At 41.0% G+C, this 23276-nt stretch overlaps 1 protein-coding gene and 1 pseudogene across 3 annotated transcripts in view; one reads left to right on the top strand and one right to left on the bottom strand.

Moving 5' to 3' along the window:
• The first annotated feature begins 336 nt into the window (after positions 1–336).
• WASF3 (WASP family member 3) overlaps positions 337–23276 on the top strand; it is a 121443-nt gene continuing 98503 nt past the window's right edge. For all 3 annotated transcript variants that reach the window (XM_039473335.2, XM_039473334.2, XM_074387917.1), the window contains exon 1: positions 337–475. The gene's annotated coding sequence lies outside the window, so the exon portion shown is untranslated. The remainder of the gene's footprint in view (positions 476–23276) is intronic.
• Positions 15046–23276, bottom strand: part of LOC101029819 (eukaryotic translation initiation factor 3 subunit F pseudogene) — a 33756-nt pseudogene continuing 25525 nt past the window's right edge.

Here is a 23276-nt window from a genome sequence, read left to right as displayed (position 1 = left end):
TCAAACTCAAAGGTACTGTAATGGGCACCTAGCAACCAGAGGTGACACAAGGGTCCCTTGGCCCGAAGTATCGCCACCTCTCCTCGCTGAAAAGCATTCTGCCTAAGCCTCATCCGGAGCGGGAGGCGGAGGACGAAGGGTGAGAGCCACCTCCTCCGCAATCCCCCGCCCCTCGGCACCGACGCTCCGCGCGCTCGCCAGCTCCCTATTGGGCTAGGCGCTCGCCAATCCTGACGAAGCGGCCCGATGACTGGACTCTGGTTGGTGGAGCCGGCACTGAGTCCCCGCCCCCTGCTCTGGCCGGCCCCCCCCCCGCCGGGAGGGGGCGTGGCCGCGGCCGTGGCCGGGCCGGAGGCGGCGTCGGTCGCGCCGCTGCGTGCGGTGTGGTGCGAGGCGGGTGCGCCGGGCAGCGCGGCGCGGAGGGACCATGGAGCTCGGAGCGGAGCCCCGGCGCTGGCGGCCGGACCGCGGAGCGGTGAGTGAGGGCTGCGGCCGGCCCGGCTCTCCGCTTTAGGCTGCTCTGGCCCACTCGGCTGCCGGCCGGGCGGCTGCCGGGGGAGGGGCGGCCCCACGGCCAACTGAAGTTGCTGCATCGCCGCGCGCTCGGGTCGGGCGGCGGGGCCCACTGCGGGCTTTGGCGCCGCCCCGCGCCTGTTCCCGCAGCCCAACCGCATCTTCCCGGCCGGCTCCCGCGCCAGCAGGGGCTTCTCGCCGTCACGGCGCGGCCGGGCGGCCCTTTCTCTCCCGCGCCTCCGGCCCCCGGCCGTCTGGTGCGCGCTCCCTGGACGCGGTGCAGCCACCCGCCCTCCTCGCCGCAAGTGGCGCCCGGGCCTTCGCTCGCGCCCCACGCACGACGTCCTGGGCCGCCCCGCGTCCGGTACCTTCGGATCCCTTCAGTGTCTGCGCGCCCTCTCGGTCTGGTCCAGCTCCGCTCGTCCCCCGCCCCCAGGGTCCGGCCCTCCCCGCCCTGGCCTGCGCCCTCTCGGTGCCCGCGTGCGTGGCGGTTGCGGGCGCTCTCTCCCCGGAGGCTGCGGGGCCGCGTGGCTCCCGGCCTGAGATGCCAGGCTGGACTCACAGAGTGTAGGGGAGGAGGTGGGCGGCCCGCGAGTGCAGGGGACCGCGCGCCCGGAGCCGCGTCACCCCGGGGGGATCATCCCCGGGAGACTTTACCCGCGCGCCGGGTGGGGGTCGTGCCGCCTCCGCTGCTGGGCTTTAGTGAGGGCAGATTCTTCTTGGTTTGTGATGCTGACGGGCAATAGCGATTGCTTCTTGATCTGGCCCCTCTGCAACGGAGAGTTCCCTGGTCGAGAGGAGAGTTCTTAATCAGAAACTATGTGACGGGGTTAGGGATGAATGGGAGCATCATAGGAATTCTTTCTCATTTTAAGGTTAATTTTTAAATTGGCAGTTTACTTCCAACAACAGTCTTTGAGTTTTCAAAAGCTGAAAATTAAAAAGACCACCTTTTGCAACTCTTCAAATCAAATGCATAACAGAGCATATTTTAACAAGATTCAGAATCTATATTTTATAAGGGAGAGAGGATAGTTATTTTACATATTTTGCATCTGAAAAACTTGGTTTGTCTAAAACTTAAAATTCGACCCTATCAAAACTAAGTTCCAAGTGTTGTAATTGACTAATCTTTCTATTGCCTCTGGGGCAAATCCTATTGCTTCTTTTTATATGTGCTTTACCCAACTCTCCCTTTCTAGCAGTTAAACAATGCCGTGGTTCTTTAAAGCTAGTTCTTTTATCTACTTGGAGAGGTTAAACAAAAGAAAGCTGGGCTTGACCTTTCCCAAAGGCATTCTCATTGTGTCTTCTCCAGCTCCCTTCTCCCAGGGTTCTAATGACTTCAGTGTAGTACTCATTTTTCTTCATTTTGAAAGATTTTCTTAGTTGATATTCACAAAAGCTGTGTCTTTCCTCATGTTTAAAGATTGGAACGTTTGGTCCACTATGTATATTTACCTTCCAATCTGTGGTAATTCTAGAACTTTCTACACATAGAAATTGTTCTTGCATTTCCAGTTGCTGACCTGAAGTTGCTTAACAGCATATGTTGTTTTTTTTTTAATCTGTTTGCTTAAAATGTACAACCTAATAGTCAGTGATGTGCTTCCCTGTCTTCAACAATTCTGAAAATAAAGGTGGACCACACTTTGCTAAGTGGTCTTGTCAACATTGTAGCCTCCTGTCTCTTGTCAGTGTGTCTTTGTAGTCACCCATTACAGTTCCTGTAGAAACCTGTATGTAGCCAGTAAGCTTTTGGTTGGTTATTGGGATGTTTTGATTAAAATAATTGCATTATAAGTATTAAATGAATTGTCCTTACTCATGGGCTAGTACTAGGGGTCATCTTTGGAGTACCAAGGACTTTCTTTGAAGAGTACTCACAGATCGTGTTTTTCACTTGGGGGTGGCGCTCCATTGCTGTAGACCTTGAATCTCTCAACTTCTCTTCTCAGTCCGATTTTTTAAGGACTCGGTTTCTTTCAAGTTAGGCTTTTTTTTTTTTGCTTTGCTCTTGAGCATGTGTAACCAAATACTTCTGACCGCCCTACGCATTCTTCTTCAGGACTGGATCTTTACCTGTGGCTTGACTTTATGGTAATACAGAAATATTTTATGTCAGTAATACATAAATTATGTACATTATAAAATAAACAATATCAACATAGAGATTTATAGAGGTTAAAAAGTCTCGGTTTTCTTTTTCTTTTCTTATTGTTGTCCTATTCCTATTTCGTTCTTCAGAGGTAACTATAATATAGGGTATATCCCTCTGGATTTTTTTCCATTTAACGCTGTAGATTAAATGTACAACCATCTATTTAAAAAAAAAAAAAACATTTAGTGAATGCCTACTAAGTACCAAGCACTATTTTAATCACTAGTTGCAGAAATAAGAGACAGGCGCTTTCAAGATGTTCATAGTCTACCAAGACAAGCAATTACAGTGAAATGTAATAACCACTATGATAGAGTCAGTAATCAGTGATGGATGCGGGAGCCTCATGCATGACCTAATCCATTCATTCACATGCTTTATTCATTCAGTACACTTCAGAGTTTTCATATATGCTGGGGATACAGAGAGAAACAGGACAGATACCTCTGTCAGCCTCCAGTGAGCTTGCTGTGCACTTCAGTATCAAAGAGTTTTAACCATTGGTTACAATGTATGGTACGAATTCTGAAAGGGGCCGGCAACAAGAGGCCCATAAACCCGAACTTACAGACATTCAGAGAGACAGGAAAGCCTCCCAGAGGAAGCACCATGAGGAGGAATTGACCAAAGTCCAAGTTGAGGAGAGAGTGTACAAAGATGGTCAGGAGGTGATGCACTGGAGCAACCACAAACCCCAGAAGTTAAGTCCAGTGTGTGGTTGCAGGCAAGAGCAGGGAAGTGGCAAGGAGTGAGGGAGGAGAAGTAATGAGGGGCCGTGCCATGTGGGGTCTTGTGATTCCTGTTGTGTGAAGTTCGGACTCTTCTGTGGGCAATAGGAAGTGGTTGAAGAATTGTAAGCAAAAGAGGGACATGGTCAAATTTGCCCTTTGGAGAATGGATTAGAAGAGGGAAAGCTGAAAGGAGGGAAATTTGAGAAGGTAGAATTGCTGGGATTTGATCATTGGCCATGTGTGTATGTGTGGCAGGGGAGTTGGGGCAGGGAGGAGTTCAGGGCAGTGCCCAGCTTTGGCTGTGTGGTTGGGAGATGGCACTGTCCTTAGGTGGGGACAGCAGCATCCATTTTGAAGAAAAGATGATGGGTCACACTTGGCTGGGTTACGTTTCAGGTGCCAAGGGGACATCATGTTCAGTTGGCTGCACTAGGGATCCAGACATCAGGAGTTGTCTGGGTTGGAGAGACACACCTGAGAGTTACTAGCTGTCCCAAACTGTCCCAAACAGTTTGAGAGTTTCCCAGACTTTCAGCTAAGGTGCGACAGCAAACTGAGAGACTAGGGGATGTTTCACATTGTTGAGGAGAACAGTCATAGTTCCGTCTGTCCAAGTCTGTGGAATCTACTAGCTCAAGGTAGTTAAAAGTTTCTAGACTAGATTGTACTCCATTCCATTTGATGACCTCATGTTTGTAAAGAGGGATTTTTGGTGGTTGCTGTACCACGTAAAAATCAGCGTGGAAAAGGAAACAAGGGAGGCCACGTCCAGTCTGACCCCAGGTTTTGAGAGAAATTGTGCAGTGCTCAACAGGTGCACACATACTATATCGATAAATACTTGTGGTTATTTAAGAATGAAATAAAAGTACCATTTTCTCTCAAAGTGTATTTTTTTCAAGTTGGTACCAAGTTGTTAGGACATAAATACCCACATTGTTAACGTTTTCTTTATTCAATAAGCCAGGTGTCCCCAAACTTTTTACACAGGGTGCCAGTTCACTGTCCCTCAGACTGTTCGAGGGCCACCACATACTGTGCTCCTCTCACTGACCACCAATGAAAGAGGTGCCCCTTTCTGAAGTGTGGTGGTGGTGGGGGGTCAGATAAATGGCCTCAGGGGGCCACATGCCGCGGGCCGTAGTTTGGGGACGCCTGCAATAAGCATACCTTTTGGCCTGAGACTTTAAGGGTGCGGTGAACAGAGAAAGTTTTGAAACTCCTGCCTTTGCCTGTGCAGTTATTTGTTAATGGAAGCTGTTGGAGTAGATGAGGTTATTTGAGGAGTGTGTATAGAGTAAGAAAAGGAGTGGTGTGGAGTGAGATCTGAGGCACTCCTGTGTTTGACAAAGAAGCAGATAATAGGCTCCCACACTGGGACTGAGAAGGATGGGGATCATGTTGTCTGAGGAAACCTCAGCAGGTAGAGCATACTCAGCTGCTGGGACCCGTTAGTAGTACAGGGCACAGCAGAGGCAACGGTGACATGACAGGGACGGGAGGGGCAGGCCAGTTTGTATCAGGATTTAATAGTGAGTGAGAGTGGGGAAGTGGAGCCCAGCATGTGTAGACAGCAATGCTCAAGAAGTTTGATGCTGGTAGTTAGGGGTGGTTATAGGGAGGGCAGGTGAAGGGGGAACTTGGTTTTTGTTTTTTAAATGGAGGGATTTGAGCATGTTGAAAAGCTAGGAAAGAACTGAGAGAAAGGTTGGTTTCAGAGTTAGCCCGAGGACATGATGAATGAACTTGGTGAGGAGTCTCTAGAGCTTCATTGCTGTGGATTAGAGTGAAGGGTATTGAGAGAGGGAAGCTGGTTCTTTCCCAGACTTGATTATAGAGAGGAGAGAATGACATTATATGGTGGCGGGCATCTGGTGCAGGCTCCTTTCCCCTCTCTTTTCTCTTCTCCTTTCCCCTGTCCTCTTTCCTCTCCCACTCATCCCTTCCCCTCCCCGATTCCCTCCCCCTCCTCTCTATTTACTAGCAGTGACTTTATTTTTTCTTTTTTTGAATTGTTGTCTTAATACTTTTTGTATTCCTTTTCAAGATATGCTTTTCTGAGGACTGGTTGTTCCTTTGCAGGGCGGCTGCTTCTCAGGCTGGTCTTTTCCCAGGTGCCGATGTGTCTCTGGGTCATAATGCCTTTGTGGCTAACTGTCCTCCTTTGCTGTCCTATTCTGACAGAATACTCTCTCCTGCCAGTGCTTTTTCTGCTACTTACGGCAGTGCCAGTTTTGTTTGTTTTGTGTCAGAGCTTATCTGCCTGTCTTCATAGATGCGTTTATTTTTATTTTTTATAGAGACAGTGTTTCACTTTGTTGCCCAAGCTGGTCTCAAACTCCTGGGCTCAAACAGCCCTCCTACCTTGGCCTCCCAAAGTGTTGCATCGCCCCGACTTCATAGATGTTTTTAGATTGGAATAATTTTTCCATAGTTAGGCCCAGCACTTTGGGAGACTGAGGCAGGCTGATCACCTGAGATCAGGAGTTTGAGACCAGCCTAGCCAACATGGCGAAACCCCATCTCTACTAAAAATACAAAAATTAGGCAGGTGTGGTCGCACACAGCTGTAATCCCAGCTACTTGGCAGGCTGCGGCAGGAGAATTGCTTGAAAACATGTTTGTATGCCAACTACGTTTGGGGCATTGTTCTAGTTAGCAGTGATAAAAATGTTTAACATGACCAAGCTCCTCCCTCAGAAAGCTTATATTCAAGTGAGGTAAAACAGGGTAGATTATTTTGCTAACTAGCTTACAAACTCCTTGTTGGCAGGAACCACATTGAGGTGGAGGTTGCAGTGAGCTGAGATCATGCCATTGTACTCCAGCCTGGGCGGCATCTCAAAAAAAAAAAAAAAAAAAAAAAAAAAGTTTTTCTGCACTCAGCCTTAATCTTTGGATCCAAAGATGCTTCTGTTTCTTCTCTTTGCCTGCATATGTTCCTCTTCTCTGGGAGATTAGCTCTTTTCTTATGTTGACTTTTTTTTTTTCTTTTTCAAATTTTAAGACATTTTAAACATCACAGACATTCTAGGGTATTTTTAATCTTTTAGGTCCTCTGGGCTTCTAGGCGTTGGCTGTGAGCTCAGCATCTGAGATGATTTTTCAACTTTGTAATTTCTGGAATTTCCCTGGGACCTTTTCTTAGGGTGCCCTCTGACCTTGGAGCAGTGATCTTGAAATTGATCTGAAGATATCTTCTGTTGTGTTATATGTTCTTGAACCTTTTTAGTATTTTTTTTTCTTTATTTTAGTTTTTGCTTTAGATACTCGAGTCAGCCCACACGTTTGTATGCCAGCTGTATCTGAGGTACTGTTCTAGTTAGCAGTGATAAGAATGTTTAACATGACCAAGCTGCTGCCCCCAGAAAGCTTCTATTCAAGCGAGGTAAAACAGGATAGATTATCTTACTAATTAATTAGCTCACAGACTCCTTGTTGGCAGGAACCACATAGAGTGGTGCCTTGTATGTAATTTTTGTGTAATATGTGTGTTCCAGCTTGCCAGATAACCTCTTGAATGTCGTAGTCATACAGAGACCTTCATTTGGGTCTTGCACTTAGTTCACTGTGGTAACACTTGGTGCTTTCTCCCACTGGCTGTCCTCTCACTGCCTTAGTGATCTTTGATCTTCGAATACTTCTGTTTTCTAGCAGTTGAAAACTGAATTGGATTTTTAAAAGTTGCTCTAGTGCATGCTGAAGATTTTATTAGCATGCTGCGGCAGTTCCATTTTAGTTCATCTCATAGCATCCTCTCATTGAGAGCTGTTATCCATTTTGTGCACTCCAGAAGCTCAGTGAAATTATATTGCAGTACCAAAGTATGGGTGTGATTGACTGAACTGGAATCAATGTGGCCGTATTTTATCAGCTAAATGGATGAAGTGGTTCATTCTTTGCACATAGTAGATACTCAACAAATATTTTTATATTGACTGAAAATGTTATGTGAAATATTATTTGGTTCAAAGGTTATATAATAAGCAGGACATGATCACTACTGGGTAACTTACGCAGTATGATCTGAACCATTTTGCTCTAGTAACATCACTTGTTTTCTAACCTCTCAAAATATGTACATGACAAGGATTTTTTTTTTTTTTTTTTGCCTGTTTTGTTACATAGTCCTGTGTTAGGATATTACCTAGGCAGGTTTCAGCTCTTGAATTGGCGTTGCAACTCTTTGCTGGGGCATAGTTTATCTTAAGTTAGAATGAACGTTTGTTTGAAACAGAGTCTCACTCTATGCCCAGACTGTAGGCTCTGGTTCACTGCAGTCTTGACCTCCTGGGCTCAAGTGATCCTCCTACCTTAGCCCGCCAGGTAGCTTGGACTACAGGCTTGTGCCACTGCACTCAGCTAATTTTTATATTTTTTTGTGGAGATAAGGTGTTATTATTATTATCCAGGCTAGTCTGTAACTTGTGGGCTCAAGTGATCTTCCCACCTCAGCCTCTCAGAGTGGTAGGCTTTAATGTTTATTTTGGATGAACCTGGAAACCATCATTCTCAGCAAGCTGACACAAGAGCAGAAAATCAAACACCGCATGTTCTCACTCATAGGTGGGTGTTGAACAATGAGAACACATGGACACGGGGAGGGGAGCACTACACACTGGGGTCCGTTGGGGGGAAATGGGGGAGGGACGGGGGTGGGGAGGTGGGGAGAGAGAGCATGGGGAGAAATGACAGATGTAGGTGAGGGGAAGGAAGGCAGCAAATCACACTGCCATGTGTGTACTTAAGCAACAATCTTGCATGTTCTTCACATGTACCCCAAAACCTAAAATGCAATTAAAAAAATTAAAAAAAAAAGAATTAATGTTTATGGGCTGGACAGGGTATTCCCAGTACGTTGGGAGGCCCAGATGGGTGGATCAGTTGAGGTCAGGAGTTCAAGACCAGCCTGGCCAACATGCTGAAACTCTGTCTTTACTAAAAATACACAAATTAGCTGGGCATGGTGGCGGGCGCCTGTGATCCCTGCTACTTGGGTGGCCAGTGTGCTCGAACCTGGGAGGCAGAGGCTGCAGTGAGCTGAGATCACACCACTGCACTCCAGCCTGGGCAACAGAGGGAGATACTTTCTCATATAAAAATAAAATAAAGTAAAATAAAATAAAATAAAATAAGAATGTTTATGGAAGGGCTCATGGATTTCACTTGCTTCCTGTGGTGCATGGAAGAAACTCTGTTCTAATAAAGTTGATGGATGCCATTAACCATAAAGATGGTAAAGAGAGAGGGAGCAACTTATGAGTATGTTTATATTGTTCTGAGAGAGGTTGTGCCTATTGCACAGCTTACAATGAGAAGGAAGAGACTGACTTTACATCTCTTCTAAAGTAATATCTTAATTTTGGCAGAAATATTGTAATTTTCCAGTATAGAACACATGTCTGTTTTCAATATAAATGTAAAAACACATTAAATAAAACAAAACAAAACAAAACAAAAAAAACCCCAGCCCTGTAGAATTTAAAACGTATCTGCCTTCTTGGTTTTCTATATAGTATTTGCCATATATCTTTTAGAGTTAATTATACTAGCTTTTGATAAGAAACCCAGAAATATACAGAAACTCCCTAATTCCCCAAACAGCTGTCTTCAGATTTTAATTACATACTGCAAACAACATTGTTTTCCAAGTCTTCCCTAGAATGTGAATTGTTCTTTGAGATATCCCAAGGAGGAAGATTATTGAAACCTTACGCCTTTTCAAAAGCTGGCATTACAAGTTAGAATGGTTACAAAGTTTATCAATGGAAATGAAGTTAATGCCTGAGTTGTTTAAAATCTTTCTAGCTGCTCTGCTGTTTGTTCATTGTGTTACCTAGTATTCATTGAAAACTTCTTCACACCCCTCAAAAAGAAAAAAAAAAAAGATGAAAACTACAAAACTTCAGAACATCCTTTGAAAGAATTGTTTAGGGATTAGGCACCGAAGAGTTTAGAACAGCTACTTCACATTAAGCTACATTTATGGTTACTTTTTCTTGCCACACAGGAGTTTAGAAATTTGCGGTTTTATTTCTTAGGCTATTTGGTTTCTGATGATGGTCAGATTTCATTTGAGACAATATTGCCCTGCATTTGAATATTTACTGAGCATTCTTTCTCTTTTTGGACACGCGCATAATTTAGATAAACCATGTGTAAATGAAAGTTACAAATAGAATTTGGTTTAAGTGGAATATAGACTTTATTCAGATTTTTGTTATTTGAGATGATTTATCAAACATAAGCAATGGAGGCTTTTCTCTATGTCATTAAATGAAGATCTGGTTTAGCTTATAATAATAAAGGTAAATATAAAGAATGAAAATCAGGAGTATATAAGGACCAGAAATGAATGCAACAAAACCTCTACTTTCAATAAGGTTCTAGTCTCCATATTCAGTGTTTTAGACATGAGGATTGCTTTAATAATTTCCAGATTTCAGTGACTAAGAGTAAGAAGCAACTGTTTCTCACCCATATGGAAGCTTATGTTGGGGTCGTCATGGGTTAGGCATCCACATGGCTGTTCAGGTAGTCAGCTTTTTTCCACCTTGTGACTTAGCCTCCTATGGGAACTGGGAAACTGCTCAGTTCAGCCAGTGGGTGGGGAATGAGGACAGTCCTGTGGAAGGTTTTTATGGACCAGCACACATTGCTTCTCATCCTACTAGCTGTACTCAGACATGGCCTCTCTTAGCTTACTTTAGGCTGGACACATAGCAGAGCTATACATCCCAGGAGAAGAGAGGTCATAGCAGAAGAAAGCATAGCGTAGCAGAAGAAAGAGATCACTGTAATGCACGGTTGCTGGCAGGGTATTGGTGGCATAACTAGTCTCTGCCCCAGTCTGACTGGGAACTGGGGTGAGCATCTTGGTGGCCACAGTGAAATGAAATCATCCTCAGTTCTATGCTGTTTTCACCATCCATAAAGAACATACCAGTTTCTTTTCCTTAATATGTTCCCCATTTCACACTTGGGGCTTTGAACTGGTTACACTGAAAGGTGTAGTAGGTGATGTGCTCCGTGGCATTCATGTGTTACATCGAACAGTGGTCCTTGTTTGGCTGTTTTATCATAATGTCCTTAAATGAAGTAAAAGTACAGTAATCAAAATTTGGAGGGTCAGACTGATATGGTTTATTATATATTTTCTCGTTGTGAGAATAAGCACACTTCATATCCCTCAAACAGTCATTTAGGAATATAATTGATCTCAGGTGGATTTTTTGGTGGAAGATGTATAGAAGATAGTCTGAAGTTATTGTTACTGATGAGCTTGGACTGTCAGTATTTTGTCAATTAAAAGTAGCTTTAGAGACCAAGGTGGTTGGTTAGTTCAAAATCAGTATCCTGCATGGCAAGCTTGTTCTAGATCAGGGGTTGGTAAACTATAGCTTGTGGGCCATATTTGGTTCTTTTCCTGATTTTGTAAGGAAAATTGTCTTGGAACACAGACTTGTCTGTTCTTTTATTTCTTATCTGGGGCTACTTTAGTGCAAGGCTGAAAGCGGTAAGTAGTGGCAACAGAGGTTAACTCACACAGTACGACATATTTACTATCTGGTCCTTTACACTAAAAATCCCTGACCCTTTTTTTGGAACCCATATTTTCTCCCTTTTCTGATGGGACTCAACATTGTAGTAGGGAAGAAAGCTAATAAACAACATGTTAAAGTGTGTGTGTGTGTGTGTGTGTGTGTGTGTGTGTGTGTGTATGTGTATATATATATATCTTCCCTCACTTGCTTTGCTTTCTTTACTGTGCTTTCTTTCTTTTTTTTTTTTTTTTTTTTGAGACGGAGTTTCGCTCTTGTTACCCAGGCTGGAGTGCAATGGCGCGATCTCGGCTCACCGCAACCTCCGCCTCCTGGGTTCAGGCAATTCTCCTGCCTCAACCTCCTGAGTAGCTGGGATTACAGGCACGCACCACCATGCCCAGTTGATTTTTTTGTATTTTTAGTAGAGACGGGGTTTCACCATGTTGACCAGGATGGTCTCGATCTCTTGACCTTGTGATCCACCCGCCTCGGCCTCCCAAAGTGCTGGGATTACAGGTTTGAGCCACTGCACCCGGCCACTGTGCTTTCTTTAGTATATAGCTGTGTGTGTGTGTGTGTGTGTGTGTGTGTGTGTGTGTGTGTGTATGTAGTAAGAAAGCAAAGCGAGTGAAGAGAAAGTATCAGAGACTGCTGTTTTTGATAAGGTGGTCAGGGAAGCCTATCTGAGATGACATTTGAACAGAGATGCAAACACAAGTGAAGAAGTGAAGCAGCCAGGCAAATATTTTGGGAATGAGCGTTATTTGGGGAGAAACAGCAAGTGCCCCCTTGAGGTACCTGAGGGGCAGCAGGGGGGTTAGGGGGATGCATCATGCAGAGGTAGTAAAGGGACAGGTTGTATAGGGTCTTATAGACTGTGTTGCACTTTGGATTTTATTATGAGTAAGATGAAGAGCCATTGCAAGGTTTTGAGCAGGGAAGTGATGATATTTGAGTTAGATTGTAAGAGGATTGCTAGGACTGTTGTATAGAGGCTAGATAGGAGACAAAGGTAGAAGGTGTGGGTCTATGTGCTATAGGTATTGCTAAGTGCTGTGGCTGCACTTAGCTGTGGATGAATCAGTAGTTCCTGCCATGAGGAGCTGTTAGTAACTGCATAGCAGAAGAAAGAGATCACTGTAATGCACTGCTGCTGACAGAGAAGCAAAAGGGGCCCTGGATGGTATGGCAGGGGTTCCTGATCCAAACCAAAGGTGACACCTTGACCTGAGAACTTGGAGGGCACTGATCAAGATTGACCTGAGAACTTGGAGGGCACTGATCAAGCTCTGAGATTCTTGGAAGGACTGCTTGCACACAGGACTTTTCCCCACCTGTTTAACCACGTGAGCAAGTAGGCATCCAAAGATGAGTGGTTGGTGGCTTTTAGATCACATGCTGGTGCCAACAACTGCAGTCTGGAGCATTGTGTTAGAGTGGTACTAAGGTGGTATCTTAGCTCAGCAGGATACAGCACCATGGGAACTGAAGGGTGGAATATTTGCCATCTTTGTAGAGAGGAGAACCAGAGTAATTTTGGTTTGGGAAGTTTAGGACTGTAGAAACGTCTCAGTAATTTGTCTGTGGAATGTATTGTAGATTATTGGTACTTTCCCCGTATGGCTGGCAGTATGAATTAGTTGCACAATGTACCTCTCAGTAATTAAGCAAATTGGTCTGCTGTCTGGAGTTATTGGATATGACCCAATTAAACTTTGAAGGATGTGTATAAAAATGATTTTATTTTTGGGATAGGTGATATTAAGCTATTTTGGATAATAATTAGCTGAAAAAATTGCTGCCACTTTAAATTAGTGTAGAAGAGGATGTTCACGTTTCTGTTTTCTATAATGGGGTGTCTAGATCATCTAGAGATAATTTTAATTATTATACTGTCGATTTAAAAAAAAGTAAAGGTTGGGCGTGGTGGCTCACAACTGTAATACCAGCACTTTTGGAGGCCAGGGTGGGCGAATCACAAGGTCAGGAGATCAGGTGAAACCCCAGCTCTACTAAAAATACAAAAATTAGCTGGGCATGGTGGCACATGTCTGTAATCCCAGCTACTTGGGAGGCTGAGGCAAAAGAATCGCTTGAACCAGGGAATCGCAGGTTGCAGTGAGCTGAGATGAGACCACTGCACTCCAGCCTGGCAACAGACCAAGACTCTTTCTCAAATAAATAAATAAATAAATAAATAAATAAATAAATAAAATAAAAAGAAGTAGGGAGAGAAAATAAAATCAATCGTAGAGGGAAGTTTCTTTTTTTGCACTTTCTCTGTGACTGATAGAACAAAGGATATAGATGATTTGAACAACACAATTAATAAAATTGCCTCAGTGTGTCTGGATGTTGTACCTACCTGCAGAATACACATTCTTTGTAAGTAGACTGGACACTAGCTATCAGCTTGTTGGCAAAAGCAAGTTTGAGTATATTTTAGAAGATTGAATTCAAACAGACTGTTCTATAAATTAGGCTAAAAGCAATAGCAAAAGGTAACTAGAAAACCTTTTTTCAGTATTCCATGATCAAAGAAGATATTACAATGAGAATTAGAAAATTTCACAAAATATGTTGATTAGCGTTAATATGAAAAATACGGTATATAAAAATGTGTGGGGTATAGCTAAAGTCATACTCATGGGAAAGTTTATAGCCTTACATGCATGTGTTAGGAAAGAAGAAAGCCTGAAAAATACTCAGTGATCTGAACATCAGTTTCAAGAATTTAGAAAGGAACAGCATACTAAACCCAGAGGAAGTAGCTAGACATTAAAAAAGGAGAAATTCATAGAATAGAAAATAAATACACAGTAGAGAACTGTTCTTCTGAAAAGATTGATGATATCAATCAATTTTGGTAAGATTAATAAATTAAAGCGAGAAGACACAAATTACCAATGTCAGCTATGAAAAAGAGAACAGCCTAAAAGATCCTACAGGCAGTAAAGATTTTTAACAAGATATTATTAACATTTATGCTAATATATTTTAACTTTAGGTTAAATGGACAAATTTTTTCCTTAAGTGTGGTTTTGTTACTCATTTAAATTGCCACTTGATCATTTGTTTTAGGGTCCTTGTTGATTTAATTTTCTTTTTAACATAATCTGATACAAAACTACAAACACCGTGTAGTTTCAGAGAAGTATCACTCCCTCGCACATCCCTTTGACCTTGTCTTTTTCCCCGCTTGTAGATAACCAGTCTCAGTTTTCTAGTTTAAGACAATACATGCATGTTTTCTTACTTACCTTTTTTTCAAAAACAGAAGGTGGCATACTGTATAAATCCTGTTGCACTTTGCTTTTTTTCCACTTCAAACATACCCTAGAAATTAGTTACTCTGTATCACATTCCAGAGCACCTCTTCAAAATTAATTTTACAGCTGTATAGTGCTGTTTACGTAGTGTGAATATAATGCAGTTTGGTCACCAGTCTTCTGTGTTTGGACATTTAGGTAGTTTCCAGTATTTCGTAATTACAATACAAATAATGTGGCTATGAATAACCTTGTTCATGTTTTTTTGTGTTGCAGGAAGTTTAACTTGGGGATAAAGTCTTCAAAGTTGGATTTCTGGGTTGAAGGATAAATGTATATGTAATCTTGTTAGGCTCAGCTGAATTCTTCTCCGTAGAGATAGTACCATTTTGCATTGCTCTGAGCAGTGTGTGAGTGCCTGTTTCTTTGTAGCCTGCTCACTAGAGTATATTGTGAAGCTTTCAAATTTTTGCCGATCTAATGAGTGAAAAAAGCTTTGTGTAGTTTAATTATATTGCCTTTATTATGATTGTAGTTGAGCATCCTTTATGTTCAAGGGAAATTTTTATGTTATTTTGAGAATTGTCTATTGCTCATTATATCTATAGAATTTTTGCACCTTTTTTGTTCATTTTTTAAAAGTTTTTTCTCTTTGCCTTAGGAATAGTGTTCCTTTGTATGATATATTTTACAATATTTCACCTAGTTTTGACTTTTCTGGTTTTTTTCCCCGTGGAAAATATTTTATCTTTATGTAGTCAGTTTTTTTTTTTTTTTTAATTTACAGAAGTTTTTTTTTAAATTTACAAAATTACAAAATTTACCATTCACAGGTTTACAAATTTCTCTTTGAGGGCAGTCTGTGACTGTGTGAGGTTGGCCAGGTAGGTCATTGATGTTGCTGCTGAGTATGGTCTTGAAGTCATTGGGAACTATTTTGGGTACTTGGTTAACCAGGCTCATCAGGAAGCGGCCCATAGTATTGTCAGCTGGCACTTTTGCAGACAGTACATCCTTTGCATATTGCAACACTGCTCGAGGCATCTTGGATGTGAGCTGATGCCCTTCCTACTTGCTGCAAGTCGCTGAGAGTCCAGTCACTTGGTTGGGGCTAAAGCAGGCTTTCATAATCAGGCAGACTCCAATGTGTTTGGTGTCATAGTATGTGTATTTCACTGTCAGAAGTGTGAACATTACTCCCATGGTCCTCCCAGGGGCACCCATTAAAGTGCTAACATAGGCTTTGATGCTCATGCGGCCATTCTGGAGGCTTGGGTCCACAGTGAGGTGGATGGGGTTGGGGGCCTCCCAGCTGTAGTACTCATGGATCAGCACTGAGTACTCTGTAGATGTCATGGCCTGTAGCTTGCCAGCCCAGGATGAGCTCATTTTTCTGTCTTGTTTTTTATTCTTAGTTCTACAGTTAAATACAGAAAATGCTCACTTTGTAATCAGTCCTTTTGCTTAAGTTTCTCTAGTCATCCCTTGTTTAGGTGGGGCTCAAGCCCTGATGTTTCCATTGAATGTACCGGATCAGTGTCTCTCCTGTGCCTCCAGAATTTTATTAGTTTTATACCATTCCTCCTTGGGGTTGTTTGTTCTTGGTCAGTTTTCCCCAGTTGGCTCTTTTTTTGGTTGAGATGGAATCTTGCTGTGTCACCAGGCTGGAGTGCAGTGGCATGATCTTGGCTCACTGCAACCTCTGCTTCCTGGGTTCAAGCGATTCTCCTGCCTCAGTTTCACAAGTAGCTAGAACTACAGGCATGTGCCACCACACCCAGCTAATTTTTGTATTTTTAGTAGAGATGGGATTTCAACATGGTGGTCAGGATGGTCTCTTATCTCTTGACCTCGTGATCCACCTGCCTTGGCCTCCCAAAGTGCAGGGATTACATGCGTGAGCCATCATGCCCAGCCAGCTCTTAAAATGTGTAGATTTAGGTATTTTATTTTCAGAAATTTTCTTGGAGTATTGTTTTAAATATTCTGTTTTAGTGTTTTGACTATCTTCCAGAGTTTGATGTATATGTATCTTGGAGGTGTACGTATTTGTATTATATGAATATTTAACTTTCTTTGCCTCATTTCCTTTTTATTCACTTCTGCTTTGACCCTTCATACTTCTTTTTAAATTTCACTTTCTCATGATTATTTTTCTAATTTTCCTCAATGCCCTTTATAAAGTTTTCATTCGAATCTGTTATTCTCCCTTGGACATCTTAATTCCTTCTCTGTGACTTTTTCTTTCTTTCTCTCTCTCTCTTTTTTTTTTCTTTCTTGTTTCCTGGGTTCAAGACATTCCTGTTTCATTACTTTCTTTTTTTTCTCTTTTTCTATTTTTACTCTGTCTTGGGGTCTTAAGCTGTAAGAGGTCCTGAGACATAAATTTGAGAATTGTTGCCTTTGACCTAGTCTCAGAAATTGCGATGGTCTGAAGTGGCACATGGGCTTTGAAAATTTTTAATGATTGCCAGGAGATTGTAATACTTGGGAACTTCCCTCAGATATAGTTTGTAGTATGGTACATCCTGTGCTCATGTAACTTCTGTATTTGCTCTCTCAAAAAAGCCTAAGTCAGTCATTCCCAAAGTTTTCAGAAAAAAATCATCTGAAGATTATAATTTCATTTTCATTGTTTGTTGCTAGTATGTAGAAATACAGTTAACTTTAAAAATAACTTTATTGTGAAACGATAGACTAATCGGAAATGCAAAAATAGTACACAGAGGTTCTGTCTACTCTTTACCCAGCTTCCCCCAGTGGTAACATCCTAAATAACTATAGTATAATATCAAAACCAGGTACCATCTACAGACCTTATTCAGATTTCACTAGTTTATACATGTACTCAGTTGTGTGTTCTGTGCAGTTTAATCATATGTATAGATTCATATAATTACTACCACGTTAAGTTAGAGAACTGTTCCATCAGCACAGAGGAACTCCCTTAGGTTTCCTCTTTGCAGTCACTACAGTTGATTTCTGTATATTAATTTGTATCATGTGACTTTGTTGAATTTGTCTTTTAATTCTAGTAGTTTTATTGTGGATTCCTTAGAATTTTGTATGTATATAGGATCATAAAATGTCATCGTGAAATTGACTATCAATACAGTTTTACCTCTTTTCCAACCTAGATGCTTTCTCTCCCTTCCCCCCTTCTTTTCTTCCCTCCTGCCTTATTGCATGGGATAGAGCTTCCTTTGCAATATTGCATAGAAATTATAAGATTAGAGATTCCACCCTTGTTCTGGATTTCAGGGGGAAAGAATCCAGTCCTTCACCATTAAGTGTGATGTTAGTTGTTTTTTGTAAATGAGTTATCAGGTTGAAGAAGTTTTCTTCTTTGTCCAGGAGTTTTTAATCGCTATGATAAGTTTAATGTACTTGCTACCTTAGCATCCATTTTAGGCCTAACATAAATTGTTTGTAACCTGTCATTCCCTGTCATCTTTGGTCTAGTTAAAACTTCCTCTCCCTGCAGCTTTTGCAATATGGCCTACCCGTGGCTCATCTCACTGACCCAAAATGAACACACCATGAGCTGCCGACCATAATAAAACTTAACAGTCAGCCTCAGAGTCATGTGAATAAGTTCTCATTCATATGTGTTTTCTCTAGCCAGTTCACAACTCTTGAGGGAAGGCATAAGGGATAATGTTCTTAACAAAGATGTAGTTCTACAATTCTTTCTCCCTCTCCTTCTTGCTGCTTCATTCTCCTGTCTCAGGACCTCCTGTCTATCTCTGTTTGGCATGCTAACCTCTCTGGGACCTGTGAGTAATAAACTTCTTTTGTTTCATGTATTTTGCCTTAGCTTCCTCATTGTGTCTCCATTGACACACATACTGTAGTGTTCTTGATATCAATTAACACATTTTCTTTAGCAAATCAGCAATCATGAATGGACACTGGATTTTGGGAAATACTTTTTCTGCATCTATTGAGATGATCATGTGATTTTGTTCTTTATGATAGTAGTTATTATATTGATTTTTGGAGATTAAACCAACCTTTTATTTCTGGGATACATTCCTTTTTCTTTTTCTTTCTCCTTCTCCTCCTTTTTTTTTTTTTTTTTGAGACAGGGGCTTGCTCTGTTGCCTAGGCTGGAGTGCAGTGGTGCCATCATAGCTCACTGTAACCTCAGACTCTGGGCTCAGGTATGCCTCCCACCTCAGCCTCCTGAGTAGCTTGGACTACTGGTGTGTGCCACTAGGCCTGGCTGATTTTTAAAACTTTTTTTAGAGATGGGGGTCTTGCCATGCTACCAAGGCTGGTTTTGAACTCCTGGCTTTAAGTGATCCTCTTGCCTTAAGAAGAGAGAAACTAGATTAAAATACAAAAGCAAATAAAATATCCAGGCCTAGACAGGGGGAAAGATGGTGATGATTATTATAAACAAATTACTTAATTATAGTTATTTTTTGCTTACCATTAATTTTGGATAGTAGACAAATACATTCAAGTATTTTAATAGTCTATGAAATATATAGTTGGGTAGTTTGGTTCCAGATGCATGTTAAATTGAAGTGCCAAGGATTGGAAATAAGGTTGAAAATAATAGCATTCTTTTATGGAAGAGACAGTTACTTTTTGGGTCGTTTTACAGATATAATGGTATCTCACCTACATTGTTACTTTGCCTAGTTTACTATTTTTTTTTTTTTTTTTTTGGGTCTCAGTGAATTCCTGAAGAGAGAAAAGAAACAACATGATTCTCTTTGTAACAGCCCTCCCCCACCTCCTCACCCAGTGTTCTGTATGATGTAGACACTTGTGATTACCCTTTTTTTTAAAACAAACAAACAAACACAGGAGACTGTGTTCCTGGTGTTTAGTGTGAGTACTGATTATGCTTGGTCATCATAAATGAATGAACTGGCAAGGGAAATGAATAAATGAGCCCAGAAAAAGCATGAATTATGCTGAAGATGCTTTCTAGGTTGATTGTATTTCAAAACCTTAAATCGAGCTGTCCAACCCATGGCCTGTGGGCTGCATGTGGCCCAGAATGGCTTTGAATGCAGCCCAACACAAATTTGTAAGCTTTCTTAGAGCATTATGAGATTTTCTTTCTGTTATATTTATTATTTATTTATTTTTAGCCCATCAGCTGTCCTTAGTGTATTTTATGTGTGACCCAAGATAATTCTTCTTCCATTATGGCTCAGGGAAGACAACAGATTGAAAATTCCTACCTTAGATACTGAAAATTAGAGGTGCCTGCATTTCCAGTAATTAAGACAGTTCTTACTATGCATTTTTGCTTTCCATTATCTAAGATTTCACTTAAAAAATCTGCAACTTTTACTTTTTAAGAGTATTAGGGTAGAATCTTATTAATATAAATGTATCCAAAAGTTGCCTTTTGTGGTTTTGTCAGAAGTTATGTAGCATAATATAACTTAAAACATATGCAGTTTTCTGCTTCTCTCAAGATGTTTAGTTCTTTTTCAGAAACACCTGAATCTCAAGGAATGGTGCTAAACTTTCCATGGGCTTTGTCTAAAACTCAACAAGCATTAAATTAACATTTCTTTTGCAGGTCCAATTAGCATTCAAATATTATTACTGAAGTATTAGATTTCATGTGCTATTTTTGTAGCTTGTTGATATTTTGTTTTTATTTTGGGGGCTGCCTAATTCTCAGGTCAACCTCAAGTTATTTCTGGTAGTTTTGAAATTTCTTTTCTTCCTTTTTTTTCAGGCAGGGTCTTCTGTCATCCAGGCTTGAATGCAGTGGTGTAATCTTGGCTCACTGCAGGCTTGATTTCTGGGCTCAGGTGATCCTCCCACCTCAGCCTCCCTCGTAGCTGGGATTACAGGAATGTACCACCATGCCTGGCTAATGTTTTGTATTTTTAGAAGAGAGAGTTTTTGCCATGTTGCCCAGACTGGTTTTGAACTCCTGAGCTCAAGTGGTCTGCTTGTCTTGGCCTCCCAAAGTGCTGGGATTATAGGTGTTAGCCACTGTACCTGGTCAGATTTCTGTTTTTAAAGATTATTTTGAAAGTATTGGTTTTGATAAAATAAGGAAACCATATGTGATGGATGGAATGTGGTTTCTTTTCCTAAGTTGAATAGAATTTGATTAACCTGAGTATCCTCTTAAGATTTTACAAATTTCGTTGAAATTTAAGTTAACAGAATTTCTGAAGTAGTAATCTGAGCAACTAACCTAGGTCAGCCACATTTTTTTTCTTTTTATAGTTGGATGAATAGAAAACCAGAAAAATTTGAGTTGACCAAGCCATTTTGATCTATTTCCCCAGAAAAATCAGTGGGAAAACTCACTTTTGTTCTAATCAGAGCCACTCTCTTTTAGCTGCTTAGTGTTTTGATTAAAGTTTCTTTTTTAAAAAAGGTTCTGCTTTTTTAAAAGAAGTTATAAAACCACTGCTTTTATGGGGAAGGGGTCCCAAATAGGTGTGTTATGAGTGGAAAACTATTAGAATCTCTTGGTTAAAAAAAAAAAAAAAAAAAAAAAAAAAGCACCTACTAAAGATTCTTTTTCCTTGACAGTCATTTGCTATAAACTAGGCTTTGATATATGTAATCAGAATAGAAGGCGTCATTTAGAATATCAAATACAGAGGCAAATAAAGTGATTCTTCAGCCTTTGCTTTGGCACAGGACGTTACCAGGTATGGACTTAACTATCTTTGCTGAAATTATTTTCAGGTTTTAGAGTCAGGAATAAAGGAATATTGTTTGAGTATTTGGTAGATTTGTGGGTTTATAGACACTAAATTCTATAATCCATGAGCTTCTTCTTTAGAAGTTCTTGAACCAAGTTTGTGGTTCACTGTAAGCCAGTGTATAGGATTTAAAAGGATGCTTTTTTTTGCATGAGTGTGATTTCTAGCTCATTTAATCTTCTTTTTCTCTTTTCTTTTTCACTTCTAATAAATGTTATTTGCTTTCTGACCACAGTTGGCAATAGCTAAGTGCAATTATATATGGATGGTTCCTGACTATACCTGTACTCTTGGGTAGGTTTCAGGCTCTGAACTGAATGATCAGTTGCCTCTTAAGACCTAATGAGACAGGTCGGGAGCAGGGGCTTTGGGGCCAGACTGATTCGTGTTCAAATCTTGGCTCTGTTGCTTATTAGTTGTGTGATTCGGGGACATTTCTTAGCTTGTGATCCTTGATTTCCTAATCTAAAAAAGAAAGCCTACACCAAAATGTTATACTTAAAGAGCATACTTAAGTAAGAGAATGTAAATAAATAAAGTGCTGAGTACTTTACCAAGAATAGAAAATTGCCCAGTAACCAGCCGAGTAAAGAAAGAAGCAATAGAAAGAAAATCCCTAAGAAACCTTCAGATCTGTGTGTGTTTTGAGACCATACCTTGGAAGACAGGGCAAAAACAATGTAGGTCTCTTTTTCCAGCTAATAACATATATTCTAATAGGATAGATACCTTGAGAGCATAATTAGTAAGAAAGATAATGACAGGCTCCTCTATGGATGCTTGAAATGGGGGCAGAAAGAAATTAATGCTAAAATGGTCATTTGAAGCCTAGGGTCTTAGTGAAAAGATCGTAGCAGCCATGGTAAAGCAATTTGGACAGTCACTATGGATAGCATCTATCAGTTTTCATAAGAGTACATGTTTGCATAATGATTTATGGTATTAGTTGTCTTTAATTATGTGATCTCATTTGATGTGTACACCACCACCTAAGGTGGCCTATTACTCAGATGACCCTGGTCACATAGGGACAAGTTGCAAAGGGAGCAAGCAAAGACAGAAAAAACAATTATTTTCTGTAATGGGTAAGAAACAGAAAGGTTCTTATGGTCACAGATGGCAAGTGAATGGTAAAGCTGAGTCAAGAAATCTTGATTCTAGTCTAGGGCTCTTTCTCCTGTAGTGTTTATTATTTTGTTTTGACTCAAAATGGAAATACTTAAAGATGCAAAGTAGTTCATAATTAGAGTAGGCAGAAGTGGGGTTGAAGCTAAGAGTTGACGGATCCTTAAGCCCAGGTAGGAGTTATTTTCTGCTAGGTAGTATCTTTCATTGAAAATTCCTTATTTCATTGAAAATTATTTTTTAAATTATGAATTTGATTATGTTACTTGTTATTTCTTTGAACAGGTTTTCAGAAGAATGACCTTGAGCACACTCTACTATGGTGTTTGTACTCTACCCCCTGTATTTCATTTCTACACATCCCTTTCCCACTTCTTAAAGCCTTGACCATCTTTTGAAGCCACTCTAGCTTCGTTGTAGTTTGCTTTTATGATCTGGAGCCTACCTAAAGCCTCATTCAGTCTCCTCAGTTAGCCACAGCAGCAGCAGCAGATAGTAAGAGTCAGAAGTGTGCTTGCCACTCAAGTAGCCCAGACTGATTTGCAGTGCAGAAGCTGAAATTGCTTACCAGAGATGTGATCCACTCAAAAAGGGTTTTGAAAACTCAATTCAGTGAAGTGTGTTTGGGCTCAGTGCATTGGACTTGTGGCTTCCTATAATGTTTACTTAACCCTCTAATTTCCAAGTGGTACCTCCCCCACCTCCCTGGAGGGGAAAGAGATACACACTTGGTTTTGCAGGACTATGGAGATCAAGCATCTAACAAAGACACTTCTTTCCAGGTACCACTTTCTCTCTTCCCTCTCATCGTATATTAATCACTTAGTTTCGAGGGACTGGTAAATTAACAGAATGGTGAACCTTTTCCTTTTCCTGTTTCTTTTGCTTGGTGACTGGTGGTTTCTGCTGGAAAACAGATAAACCATCTCAAGGTTATGAAAATTCCTGACTGTGGCAAATGTGAAAGAGCGTCTTTTTAATTCCAGGAATATACACACTAAGACTTCTCTAAGGTGGTTATTTGTAAAGGAAAAAGGTGACCTTAATTTCCAGTACTATGCAGTGAACACAGTTTTTATGGAAACTAGTCCTAGAATTTGAATTGAAGACTGTGTGGTCTCTGTTAATCTGTATAGGTAAACGCACTGCACTTTATTGAGAGTTGTGGTCGTTAACCAGTGGAATTACTAGTATTATAGAAATTTATTAAGGATTGTTTATCAGAGTTGGCT

The sequence above is a fragment of the Saimiri boliviensis genome, chromosome 16 (genome assembly GCF_048565385.1).
Source record: "Saimiri boliviensis isolate mSaiBol1 chromosome 16, mSaiBol1.pri, whole genome shotgun sequence".
In the NCBI taxonomy this organism is placed as follows: Eukaryota; Metazoa; Chordata; class Mammalia; order Primates; family Cebidae; genus Saimiri; species Saimiri boliviensis.
This window is presented reverse-complemented; position numbering and strand designations above follow the sequence as displayed.